Source organism: Schistocerca nitens, chromosome 9 (assembly GCF_023898315.1).
Source record: "Schistocerca nitens isolate TAMUIC-IGC-003100 chromosome 9, iqSchNite1.1, whole genome shotgun sequence".
Taxonomy (NCBI): Eukaryota; Metazoa; Arthropoda; class Insecta; order Orthoptera; family Acrididae; genus Schistocerca; species Schistocerca nitens.
In genome coordinates, this window is record NC_064622.1 from 459884973 (window position 1) to 459899229 (window position 14257).

Genomic DNA, 14257 nt, shown 5'->3' on the forward strand with positions numbered 1-14257 from the left:
CCTCCGCAGGAAAGCCAGTGCTCGAATGAACACCCTCTACCCCCTCCTTAACATGACCAGCAGTCTCGCTGCAACCACAGGAGTGTGACTCTACTGCACGCTAATCCGGCGCATTCTCGAGTACGCCTGCCTGTCTGGGATTATGCAGCAAAAACACACATGGTGAGGCTGCAAAGGGTTCAGAATAGGGGCGCGCTACATGTCGCAACCCGATCCGCAACAGCCGACACACGAGGCATGGGAATGAAGTTCCTTAAAGAAAGATTCCGAGAACTCGCGGCCGCGTTCTACGAGACCGCGACCAACTTGGAAAATCCTCTGATAAAAGAACTTGGGAATCATCCCCAAGTACAGGAACCCTACGAAAGATCCAAAGGCATCCTGCAATAACTGCAGAGTCAAGAAAACAACACAGCATAATCGTTAGGAAACACAGTAAAGTCAGGAGCATTTAACAAATGCTAACACAACCAGAAACCCCGTTCATCTGAATGAAAAGTCTAAGGACGATACCCTTCTCCCGCAACATCCTACAGAAAGGAAGTTTTATGCAGTCAGCAGCAGAGACTGAGAAACAGTTACAAGACGCAGTAGAACTGTCTGAAACCACATTGGAATTTTACTATATGGGGTCCTTAGCAGATGGGTTCGAAAAAGCTGACTCGTTTCGAGGTATGAGAGTGCTACGAATATGAGTCACCAGTGACTGTAATCATTAAAAGACATTTCCATACGATGAAACGCAAGTATGTGCTTGAATGCTGAGGCATGATAGTAAACTGCAGACAGCATTTCTACCAGAAAGCGTAACGCTATAGAACTGAAAACCCTGTGTACTGGTCATAGGATTTTGTACATTTGATAGTCGGTATGGTCTTCCTCCAGTACAGATAACAAAACTTTACACAGGTCCGTAGAAGCACTTTCGATCACTGGTAGCTTGCTCGAGTGGACATGCAGACGGTCTTTATTTCCCGATATACTGGGCAGTGTGCGATTTGCAGGGGGGGATGGGGGGGGGGATTTCCCCCCCTCTGCATCAGCCCATCCCCTCCTCTGGTTTTAGTTTATGCACCCCAACCTGGGATGTTTATTTCCCACGCACTGGAGTAAAACTTTACATATAATTTAAATTTGTGGAGACGAACACTGAAAGTTTTTAATAAGTCTTACTATTAATGCCATTAATGCTATTAATATGTTTCAGTTTTCTATCATCAGAATAAGTACAGCTTTTCACAAATGTGCCTCTACTTTCTGAATTCCCCTCGTATACCTGTATGTAGATGATTTTGTAAATAAGCTTTACCTATAATGCACTTTTAAAGATATAACAAGGTATGGCTTTTCTAATAGTGCATACGCATGAATAGTGAGTTTCGGCATTAATATCTATTTATAAATAGTTGTTTAACCATGCGTAACGCCACGGTCCAAGCTAGTAACATGTATAATACTAAAAAACCCCTAAGACATCCCCCCCACTGGTAAAAGCACAAATCACAGCCTGATATTGGGAGAGAGAGACGCAGTAAAATCTTACTGAGCTCTGTACCAGGCGACGTTAGCAAAGTCTTTATAGTTCACAATTTTATTAAGTTGTGTGTTACAGAAATAACGAGGACAGAGAGAGAGAGACTGTAATTTTGTCATGGTAATCATAGTAATATGGTAAAGGAGATTAGACCATGTAAGGAAGGGTTGTTCATAGTCAGTCATTCGATATCAGTGAATTGCACATGTTATGCTCCGGAATTTCTTTGTTCAGTTCAAGTATACTCTGCATGGTTATGATTTTCCCCCTGTGCATTAGTGTGCTGTTTTTCTCCCTGTGATAGCCAAGGGCGGCTTCTGAGGTAGTGCCGCTGTGCCATGGCGCCACTTGCATGAAAAAGGAAGAAACGGAAACCTATGAGAATTGCGCATAAAACAGTTTCGGAGTATGTATTTTCTGATTTGAAGAGGTGCGTTTCGCCGCGCGCACACTAGTGGTAGTTTTCTGAAGCTTGGAGCAAACTGCAGATTGGCACTGCCTGGCCTCGTAAGCACTGTGTGAAAGGCTCGGCCGTCGGCTTGTCTACGCTTTAGGCTTCTTATGGCAGGGAAGGAGCCACAGCTGGTCTGGCTCAGAGCTTTACGTTGCTTCCGCCAGAGAGCAGTTAAGTGCAGAACCTATAGAAGCACGATACATGGGAGCGCAAACTTCTTGTAATCTAGTTTTGCAATCTTTCTGCAAGTTAATACTAATGTATTCCTAAACGCAAATTAATGCTTAATTAAATCGAATACAGACATAAAACACTTAAATATCGTTATAAATAGCTATATATAATTTGAATACAATTATGCCCTTAGATTTTGAAACTGAGAGGCATTATTTCAATATTGGTATATTTCACAACAGCAGGGTTATTGGTACAGAACAAAAAAAAACTAACGTATTCAACACCTGTTGGAGAACTCGTAGTAGTCAGTGCTTGTTAAGAACTCGTAGCAGAGAGTGTTTGTTGAGATGTGCTAGTAGGGAGTGCTTGCTGAGATGTGATACTGAAAAGTTCTTGTTGAGATGTGGTGATAGCGAGTCGGTGTGGAGATATATTGTAATGATTAGAGTGATTTTGGTCAATATATGAAGGTAACGAAACTTGATTTATTTTTCATTATTTAATGTCGTAAATAATGCTTCATTACAGGTTCAGTCAACAAAGCATCTGGCTTGTGTTCTGGGATTAGAGTGTAATTCTGGTTTTCTTGAGTAATTATGGTATTTCTATTTCCTTTAATTAATTCAGTATAAATGATATTTAAAATTTCGTGTGTTGTTGAAGAAGAACCGTGCCAGATGCGTACGTTGAGTCATACTCCCACACACAGAACAGTTACACTTGTGCTTTGGTTTCGTAGGTTTTATAGTTGCTGGGGACTTAATTAATTAATTGTGTTAATGAAAATTTCCATTTCATTCCTTGTTGTTGTTTTATGCAGTCAGATTGCGTAATAATACTAGTCAGGGCCAACCGTTTACGAGACTTCGTAATCGAACAGACAGCTACTAAATCAAAAAATTAAAATTATTTGCATTATATTTTAATTAAGCCCCCATGCACGTGGCGACCCTGCCAGATTCCAGGTTCGAACCCTGCCAGTTCTAGTTCTCTGGCAGTTATCGGGCTACCACCACAGATAACCTGGAAGTTGGTAACGGAATAACTGTGTGTCTAGACGTTCCTGACTCGGTGACTTCAGTTAAAGGTCGTAGTTCCAGGTGATATTTCCAGAGAGGATAGTAACTGGAGCGAACAAATATTTTCGTACTGCTACGGAAATGACAGTGGGCCATCGATCGGGGAGAGGGGATGGCAAATAACGGGAATCTTTGTCTCATTTGTCTGCAATTCTTGGTGTTCCGGAACAGGTGTCACTCTCTTTCCGGCATTTGGTTGCGTTAGAGGGTATTGACTTTCGTTCCGCGTTCTTGTTTTTCTTTGTGTTGTTGCTATTACTACCAACAGTTGCCAACATGAAGAGGTCGAGGACAAGCGAAATGTGGTCATATTTCGAAACTCTTGATAGAGTGTTTGCGAAATGTACTTTGTGCGGTAAGAAATTATCGTACAAATCGACGACGACGAATTTAAAGAAACATCTTCAGAAATCACATTTAATTGTGAATTTCTCTTCACAAAGACCTTCGGAGCTAGATTTGGGTGAGTAATGAAAAAAATATATTTATTGCAATTACGGTTATTTCAGTGCATTCATAATCATTTATTTTTTATTTTATTAATTTTTTAAACATAAGAGCATGCTATACAGTGTGGTGCTTTGTGCATTTTTACACGCAAGTTTTCATTTGTCGAGACTACTTAAGCTGTCGATACCACCGCACCTGTTTGCCTTGACATTTTCAAACATTAAATTATGTTGCATATGGTGTCGGAATACTTAATTATTTAATTCGAAGTTATTGTTGCAGGTGTAATAACGATAGTGCTAATAAAATGCCACTGTGTGATTTATGAACTGTCGTCTCGCAATTATTAGTAACTAATCAGATAGCGGATTGTATCAGTGCTCATTCCTGTGTATCATTTGTTTTTAACCCTGACGATGCCGGGGGCAGGGGGGGGGGGGCGAGGGAATTGGATAATGTTTCATATTTTAAAATTTTCAAAAGGTTAATTGTTTTTAATGGAGTCTTCAACTGAATTCCATAAATGTTTTAAATTTTGTGGTTAAACTTAACCCAAAAATTTGACACGTTAATAGTACATGTGACTTTCCACAGTGACAGTCATATTGAATATTTTGAAGTTCAGGGCCCTACTTATACATCAGTATTTGTTTAAAATATGATATGTCAACAACAATTAAGATATTTTTTTAGGGTGGAAATACAGTACCCTCCCTTGCCCCCAATACACATTATTGAAAATGTGTTGGTGTTGCTAGGATTAAAGAAGAAACTTGAAGCTATAGTCATTACTAAAACTGAGCCAATTGTCAACTTGTATGAAGTAAATATTCAAGCTGCAAGTACCATGTAGAATACTGTATGCAAACATTGTAATATATATCACCAAAAATATGGCATCATTTCTATTGTGCTTATACTGATATGAAACCTATTTTCCTGTAGGTGAAAACCTTCCTGTAGAGGTGATCCTTGGCACCAGTAGTGTGGAAGTGGAGCGAGCTGCTCCAGCCCCCTCAATGCAGCAAGGTGTTCAAAGTTCTATGACATCGTACCTCTCCAAAAGGATTGGAGTGAATCAGAAAAAGAAGATAGATGGGCAACTTCTTCAGCTGTTCACTAAAGACTTCCAACCATTTTCAGTCGTTGAAGATTCGGGGTTTTGTGCGGGCCCTTAATCCTGGTTATGAGTTACCAAGCAGGAAGCATATTTCAGATGTAATGCTGCAAGCAGCATACACAGCAGCAAAGGAGAAAGTGGTAGACAAACTGTCAGCTGCGAAGACAGTTTGTTTGACCACAGATTGCTGGACATCGGCAGCAAATGAAGGTTACATGGCGGTGACAGGGCATTTTGTGTCTGAAGATTTCACCTTGCAATCTGTGTTGTTAAGATGTTCCCAATTCTCTGGTGCACATACTGCTTCGAATCTGTCGGCATCTCTAATAGGCACGACAGATAACGTCAGGCTGACAGACAAAGTTTTGCTGGTTGTGACGGATAATGCACCAAATATTAAAAATGCAGTATCCATTTTACAGTGGAAACACTTTGGGTGCTATGCACATACACTAAATCTTATTGTGCAGAATGCACTAAAACATTGTGTGTCAATTCAGCAGAAAGTCAAAACTATTGTAGCATTCTTCAAGAGAAGCTGCAAGGCAACAGAAAGACTGCTGACACACCAACAAAATAATGGGGCAGGTCATGTTAAAAACTGGTGCAGGAGGTGCCAACAAGGTGGAACTCTACTCTGTGTATGTTAGAGCGAATAGTTGAAATTAAAGATGCAGTGAAGACTTCACTTGTACTATTCACAGTTGATTTTGAACAACTGACAGACGAGGAATGGAACATCTGCTCAGAACTCTGCTCTGTGTTGAAGCCATTTGCACAGGTTTCAACACAGTGTAGTGCTGAGTCATATCCTACTGGCAGCCAAGTAAGTTAAGCAGCTATTTTCTTGCTAAAATGTTAGCTGTGGTATTATGGCATAATCATTTCTGAGATATTGTACTGTTTGTGTTATATTGAACTTACTCCAATTTTCAGGTTATTGTTCTGACAAGGGGATTATTATCAGTGTGTGCAGAACTTTTGAAAAGGCCATTTAACAGTGTGATAAGGACTGTCACTGAAGAATTAACAAAAGGCCTGAAGGACCGTTTCCACAATGTAGAGATGAACAAGTCTATAGGAGTAGCCACTCTACTAGATCCACGCTTTAAATCTCTTGTGTTTGAAAACCGAGTTGCAGCAGATAATGCAAAGAAACAGCTTATTGAAGTAGTAGCACAAAAGATGGGTGACAGAAGACTGACAAACACAGGCCAGAGCCATGAAACTGTGTCAACTTCAACCACCACTAATCCCTTGTCAGTATGGGGTGTCTATGATGCAATTGTAAAATCAACACAGCCCCAGGGCACTCCTAAGTCAGCTGCTATTGTGGAAGTACAAAGGTACATGGACAGCCCAGTTATTAGTAGAAGTGAGGATCCACTGGCATGGTGGTGTGAAAATCAATATATTTTCCCAAATATTTCTAAAGTGGTGAGGGAAAAATTCAACATAGTGGCCACTTCTGTGCCATGCGAAAGAATATTTTCTAAAACTGGTATCATTATAAATGAAAGGCGAACACGGCTGCAGGCATCCAAAGTTGAAAAACTTATATTTCTAAATATGAACAGTACTAACTCCTGAATTTCCTGTTACAGGGTACGTGTTATTTATTGTATTTAATGAGAGATTACTGGCGATTTATACCCCAAAATATGCTTTTTTTATCTTAGATGTTTGTTTCAGTAGTGGATTCGAGAGGCACACCAACACCGGCAGATGAGTCTCCGTTTAATACTTGGGATATTATAACAGTAAGGTAATTCTAGTTTGGGTACATTTTTGGCAGATTTGATCTCTCCCTTAAAATGGAGATATAACTGTAGGGCATAGCATATATTTGTTATGCTACATTAAAAGAGTACTAGTGGTTTTGTGTTGAAGTGTTTAATGTATATTGTCAGTCAATAAGTCGGAGCACTTTGTTCCAGTTATAGCTCCAGAAGTCAGTCACCAGCAGCAGATGTCACACAGTTATAAAATGGGAAACTTGAAGAATAAGGTACTAGTGGTTTGGATACATGTGTGGGAAATTTCACCTTTCACTTAAAATCAAGGTACAGTTACAGTCCTGAAGAGTATACTGGCAAATGGTAACTCAAAGCTCTTTGTTCCTGTTACAGCTCCAGAAGTCAGCAGCAGCAGACATCACACAGCCATAATGCGAGAAGCTTGAAGAATAATGTGGTAGTGGTTTGGATACATATGACATATTTCACCTTCAGTTTAAAATTGAAGTTTGTTTATATTGGCAGGTGGTAACTCGGAGCTCTTCGTTCCAGTTATGGCTCCGATAATCTTCCAGCAGCAGCAGCAAATGTTACACAGTCCTATAGAGGCAAACTTGAAGTATGAGGTAATAGTGTTTTGCATAGAATGGCAAACTTGACCTTTCACTTAGAATGAAGGTACATTTGCACTGAGTTTAACGTTATGACACGTGAATGGATTACCAGTGATGTATATGTAAATACTGGAATTTGTAACTTAGAACTTAATTTCAGTATCGGCTTTGAAATTTGGTCACTGGATACAACTATATTATCTTTCATGTTGATAGCAGCAATCATCAGATGGCAATCCAGTTAAGTACCTGTGAGGCATGAGATGTAAAAAATACTTGTGGGTTATTGGTAGCCTGTGTCAAGGCATGTGGCACCTCAAATTTTGTTAAGTACAGTAGCATTTTGTTTACTGCTTTACTTAAAAATTGTTAGCTGTAGCACCCATTCCGACATTCAATTATTTTGAATTTCAAGTTTCTTAAAATGATATTGACATCAGTTTCATGTGTGTTAACACTAATCCGTATATTATTGTTAATATATGCTGCTATTTTCCTCAGATGTTAACTGAAATTGTTTTATTGTAATGATAACAACACTTCAGCCTTTGCAGACTTGCAGTATAGGTTACCTGCTGAGAAATATTTACTGGAAGAAATGGTTTCTTTGAATAGGACCGAAACGAATACCACTGAAAATGCCAAATGTGAATTGGTGAAACCTCTTGTGCTCAATACTAAATTTCATTTGCAAAACACGGAAGTGTTCCTATCTTTGTGGTGGAGCACAACACATTCTCATAATTTTGCTAGCTTGTATTCTAGAAAGGGTGCCAGAAATGGAAGAGTATAATTTTTATTAAATCGGGCATTAAATGTAAGTAGGTTGGAGTACAGAAAGGGTGCAACTGGCCTTCCCCACTGTAGCCTGATGTGCTCCAACATGCATTTGTACTGATGTGCAGGTGGTTGTAACACTAGTATCAAACTGCATGGTACCCACTTACTAATGTGACCTACCCTTGCATGATCTGCTGCAGACAGCAAGAAATCCGCTACTGCTCTTACTACCTGTCCAACAGTTGTGGAGGATTTTTTCCCCTTGGTGCTTGCCATGACATGTTTTGCCCTCTGCCCTTAAAATCTCAATTCTTGTTACATTTTTCATCCATTTTCTATCTCCTGATAGACCTGTATTGATTAAAAAACTAATCAATGCAGAGGTGATTGTAGAACTTTTGCTAGTGGCAGTGTGGAGGGGCTCCAACTTCAAATCTAAAACTGCATCAAAAGATAAATTTCAGTAAGTCTTTAACAAGTTTCAGTATCTTGCTTCACATGCTGGACCCTCCAACTGTAAAAAACAGTGTTTTGCAGAGAACAGCTATTCAGATGTTAACATCCCAGAATTTGTGTAAAAGATATCCCTTACATTGTTAGTTTCATTGTGGTCACAATCTACAGTGTAGTGTTATCAGCATACATACAGAAGTGTGAAGAACATATTAAATTAATTGCTAGACATGCCTTAAGTGAATATGTTTACTACTAATGTGAGTCAGCTAAGTAGTTGCTGCAAGTTTTATGTTGTTTCTAAAGTGTCTTCAGACAAGGATATTTCTGGTGTTTGTTTCCTGTTTCAGATAACTACTCATATATGCAGCAACTGCTGAAGCAGCCTCTGGCAGTTTATTGAAGTTCCGTGAACAAAGTGTTGTGTGGTCTGTTTGTGTAAAGTGATAAAGAAAAATGTTAAAGTGTAATTGCATATGTAATTGTGTATATATTTAATCATTATTTTTGCTAGTTGTAAGATCTATTTTCATGTAAATCAGAACATTGTATAATAGGTAACAACCGAATGAGGCAGTGTAGCTATTAACAGCACTGACCTCATATTCGGGAGGATGGGGTTCGCTCTGTCTGGCCATCCTGATTCGGGTTTTCCGTGATCGCTAAGGCAAATGCCGGGATGGTTCCTTCATCAAGGCCACGGCTGACCACCTGTCCCACCCTTAAAGCGATCCTTTAAACATTGTGTGTATACCCATATTTTGAATTATTGATGGTTGTTGTATTATGTTGAGATATTCTTGGATCAAATAAAAAAGTTTATACATTTGTATTTGTGGTCACATGTTAAATTACTGAGAAAATTGCACAGTGGTTATGGCACCGAATTTGCATTCAGGTGCATTGGGATCCTTCGCCTGTTTGAACATCCTGATTTACATTTTATGTGGGTTCCCTAAATTCCTTTAGGCAAATACTTTTGTTGGTTCCACTGAATAGGCCATGGCAGATTACCTGCCATTTCCAATCTGAGTTTCTGCTCAGTCTCTGACATGTTAACTATTTATTCATTCTCTTTATAATGCTGCAATGTTTTAAGTGTTCCATATCATTGTGGAAAAGTAAGAATAAAATTGATCTCACATGTACATACATTTGTGTTGGTTACCAGTTTTTGTTTTAACTTATCTTCCTTCCTTTTGTTCCCTGTACTCTTAAGTAATTTGTTGAAAACCCATGTACTCAAAGACGAGTACTTACTACCATTTTAAGATATATTTCATGTACAAATATGGTAATCTCTCATGTGGCATGGTAATGTGTCTTTGTTGAGGTGATGATACATGTATCACATCTCCTACCTTCTCAAGAAATGTCAATTTGTGGCACTACTGTGAGCACAAATACTTGCTGTCTCATACATAGTATGGAAAGCTATTAAGTGTAGTAGTGTGTATGCAACATGTTAATACTTTATAGGGATTTTAAACTTACTGAAATGCCTTGAGTATTGGCGGTGATCTAAAAATGGAATATAGTTGAGTATCTTCTCCAAGTATACCCCATCACTAATGCTTGGTAGCATCATGATAAAAAAGTGCCAGTGCTGTATCAGGTCAACTTGAATACAAAGAAACTTACGTAATTTGGTGAGAGCTTTGTGGCATTAGCGAGAGAAAAATGAGTTTCCTCAATTTGTACACATCCATTGCAAATAGGCTTTTTTTCATTTAATTAGTTTTTGGCCATTGACTTTGAAACATTTTATACATAGTTTGGAGCATATCACTTTTATGCAGGAACATTGTCCAGTGTACACTTCAAACATATGTATTGCAATTGAAGCATTTCACAGAGGTATATTTGGCATGAATACAATATGCTTACAATAATCATGTCAGATACTTTGTCAGTGTATTTAAATAAAAGTATAGATTTACTTACATTTGGGCCTATTAGCACTTGTGCATACTACATGAACGTTTTTGAATAAAATATGCTTTTTTGTTTTCAAAGAGCTCAAGTCAGTTCATTTTCTATTATGTTAAGCAACACTGAAAAACTGTTAGGTGCACTCATTGCTACGTTGAGGTTGTTATATGCAAGACTTAGCCCTTCATTTTGAGTGCTCATCTTGTCTTGTTCATGAATTAGTCTTACCTATTCAGACAGTTAACTGTCATGATATTAAACTGCAAAAAGATCAAAGCAGGCAGCTGGCATTGACAGATGAAGTGTTTCGAAAGGATTCGTGTTATTGCCTCGTGAGACAGAAAAAAAGCAAAACGTGGAATCCACAGGTAAAGCATTCCCCAGGAAAGGAAATTTTGTATTTCCTGTAGATCAATATTTTAACAGGGACTGGTAGAGTAACTTAAGTAAAAAGTATTATTTCAGTTTTGACAGCACTTTACTGCAACAGTCAAGATCAGATTTCTGAAAACTTACTGCAAATTTGTATTACCTACACAATACCATTAATTCATACTCTCACAATCTGGATATCCAAAGAAGAATTGTATAAAAGAGTGAAAAGGTATTGTAATGACATCTGATACACTAAGCCTTATGAGTTGTTAATCAATCATTCAGCACTGGAATTCTGTATACAATAATGCCAAACATGTGAGATACACAACAAACTGAAGGCTTGGACATATGCATTAGCCATTCTCCCACCACAAAATCAAAACCCACACTGTAGATTAGATTAACTTAACTTGTTTTTGTCCCAGGGACCCAAAAATGAGATGATTCTCATGGATGTGCAACATGTCAAAGTATAACATAAAGCGTTTTAATATAATACTTACCACCATCATCATCTGTCACGAGATTGTCAAAATATGTGAATATATTGCAGTAAACTGGAGCTGCTAATATGTACAGTATTAATACACTGCCAGAACAAAACATAGTTATGCACTTTTAATAAATTTATCACACACAGAATACCTGATCTTGAATGTTGTGACCAAGTGCTGTCAAAACTGAAATATGCGGGTAACAGAATTTTTACTTAAGCTGGTCTAACAGTCCCTGTTAAGATATTCATCTATAGAGTAAGAGTTGCCTATCAAAAAGTCTTTCAAACTCTCAGTAAACCGTGCTTTATCTGAAACCAAGTTTCACAGTTTATTGAAAATGTGTGTTCTTGAATATTGAACCCCTTTCTGGTCCAAGGTAAGTGATTTTAGATCTTTATGTATATAGCTGTTCTTATTCCTAGTATTGATACTATGTATTGTTCTATTGGTTGGAAATACTTGCAACAAATTTCATTAAAGAATAAATATACTATAAAGCAGTGGTTAGAATATGAAGTTCCTTGAACAGAACATGGTGTTCTTTTATTTATACCACAAACGATTTTTATCAGGCCTACACGCTTTTACATGCTACAAACTTTTGCTCCGTTGATGAGTTACCCCAGAATATGATCCCTTATGACATAACAGAATAAAAGTATGTTAACTTTTTTACATTTGTGTCTCTTACATCTGACACCATTCTAACTGCAAATACAGATTTGTTTAGGAGCTTTAGCAATTCTGTGGTAAGCCCTTCCCAACTGAATTTATTATCGAGTTATAATCCCAGAAATTTAACACTGTCAATCTTTTCGATCTGCATGTCTTTATATGTCATGGGATTACAGAACCTTACGTCACGGGTCAAAGCAGACAGGTGGAATCGGGCGCTTCCATTCATCCTATGTTATACACATGCTGCAGCTGGAGAAATCGATCAGTTTTCCAACTAGCGTACTCACACTTTCAACCATATGACTATCTTTTAGAGGAGTAAACGAATCTTTCACATTACGTATATTTTTGTGTTTTATTACAAGGCAGTACACTTATTCTATTAAGTAAACAACACAAGAAATTAAGCTTCGAATTTAACCTAAAGTATTCAGTTTACATATTTCTTCAAACTTAAAAACACACGTTGTTAACATTTTATTTAAACAGTGCTGTCAGCTGTGGCGAAGTTCCGCATACTTTCTGTTGCAGCTGCGAGGATAATATTTCTAATAGTGACCGATAACCTACATACATATAATATGAAACACTAATAATCGTTCTAACATCAACTAAAATATACCCGGAGTTAATTAGCTAAGGTTATGACACTATTATTTATTTATTTATTTATTATTTTATTTATTTATCTCTTGTTCCGGTGATCCATGTTGTGACAGTATCACAGGATATGGAACGTGTCAATTTTACAAGCTTTTGGCCAGAATTTATGGTAATACATAAAACAAAACAAAAACAGTAAAGAGTAACTTAGGTCCCACTACAAAAAAAAATACATTTTAGATATAGATAGAGATTACAAAACAAAAAACAGTAAACAGTAACTTAGGTCCCACTACAAAAATACATTTTAGAGAGAGATAAAGATTACAGAATAATAAGTCTTACAGAGAAATAAAAATTGCAAAATATATGTTTACAATAAAAATATTCGGTATTACAAATACAAATTTGGGCATACATTTGCAATTTACAATACAAGAGATGTTAAACACTGTAGTTCAGGAACTCTTCTAATGTATAAAATGATCCTTGCAATAGGAGATCATCATCTACCAAGCACTTAATTCTTGAAGGGAGGGCATTAAAAATCTTACAGCCACTGAAATGGACTCCTTTCTGCACCATACTTAGATTTGGCTGTTCATAGTGGATATCATGTTTCCTTCTAGTATTGTGACTGTGATATGCACTATTCAGTTTAAAGATGGGTTTTTCTTTTCTTATGAAGCACATCAATGAGAATATATATTGCGCAGTGGATGTAAGTATTTCAAGCTTCTTAAAAAGATTCCTGCATGTGGCTCTAGGATGGACTCCACACATGATCCTTATGGCTCTTTTTTGTACACACAGTACTTTTCTAGCCAGTGGCTGATTTCCCCAAAATATAATTCCAAATGCCATAATTGCATGAAAGTAACCATAATACGCTGACTTCATGGTTTCCATATTTCTATAAGAAGAAACAATGCGCAATGCATATGTTGCTGAACTTAGTCTTTTGCAAAGATCCACGATGTGGTTGGACCAATTCAGTTTGCTATCAATATGCAAGCCTAGGTATTTTGAGGAATGTACCCTGGTTATTGTCTGCTCACCTACCTTTACAAATATTTCCTCATCTTTGGATGTTTTGTGGAACTGAATGTAGTTTGTTTTACAGTAATTTGAAAATAAGACCATTAATGTTGAACAAGTTCACCGTTTCATTTAAAACCTTATTTGCCGTTACCTCAAGCTTATCTTCCGAATTATCAATAAGTAGTGTAGTGTCATCCGCGAAAATGGTGAATCTACAATATTCCGTAGAGAGAGGAAGATCATTTATAAATATAATAAAAAGTAGGGGGCCCAGAACTGAGCCCTGCGGCACTCCACATGTAATGGTACCCCAGTCTGAAGATATTGGGACACCATCTTGACTATCTACTACAACTCTTTGTTTCCTGTTTGACAGATATGAGTCGAGCCATTTCCCTGCTGCACCACTTATACCGAGATGTGCAGCTTTTTGTAAAAGAATTTGGTGATTTACACAGTCAAATGCTTTTGTTAGGTCACAAAATATGCCAATCACTTTCAGTTTTTTGTTGATAGATTCCAAGAGCTTGCCAGTAAAAGCAAATATTTCGTCTTCTGTTGACAAACCTTTTTGAAATCCAAACTGACTTTTGCTGAAGCTATTGTGTTCACTGAGATGCTTAACTATCCTGGCATGCATTAGTTTCTCTAAAACTTTTGAAAAGCTTGTCAGTAGTGATATTGGCCTATAGTTAGCAGTATCCGTCTTATCCCCCTTCTTATACAGCGGT

The 14257-nt window shown here is 37.7% G+C and overlaps 1 long non-coding RNA gene across 1 annotated transcript; it reads left to right on the plus strand.

Moving 5' to 3' along the window:
• Positions 1 to 6515: 6515 nt before the first annotated feature.
• Positions 6516 to 7069, plus strand: LOC126202938 (uncharacterized). The gene is made up of 3 exons (XR_007540205.1): positions 6516 to 6579; positions 6752 to 6822; positions 6944 to 7069. It is a non-coding gene; the product is annotated as an uncharacterized LOC126202938 (long non-coding RNA).
• Positions 7070 to 14257: the final 7188 nt, after the last annotated feature.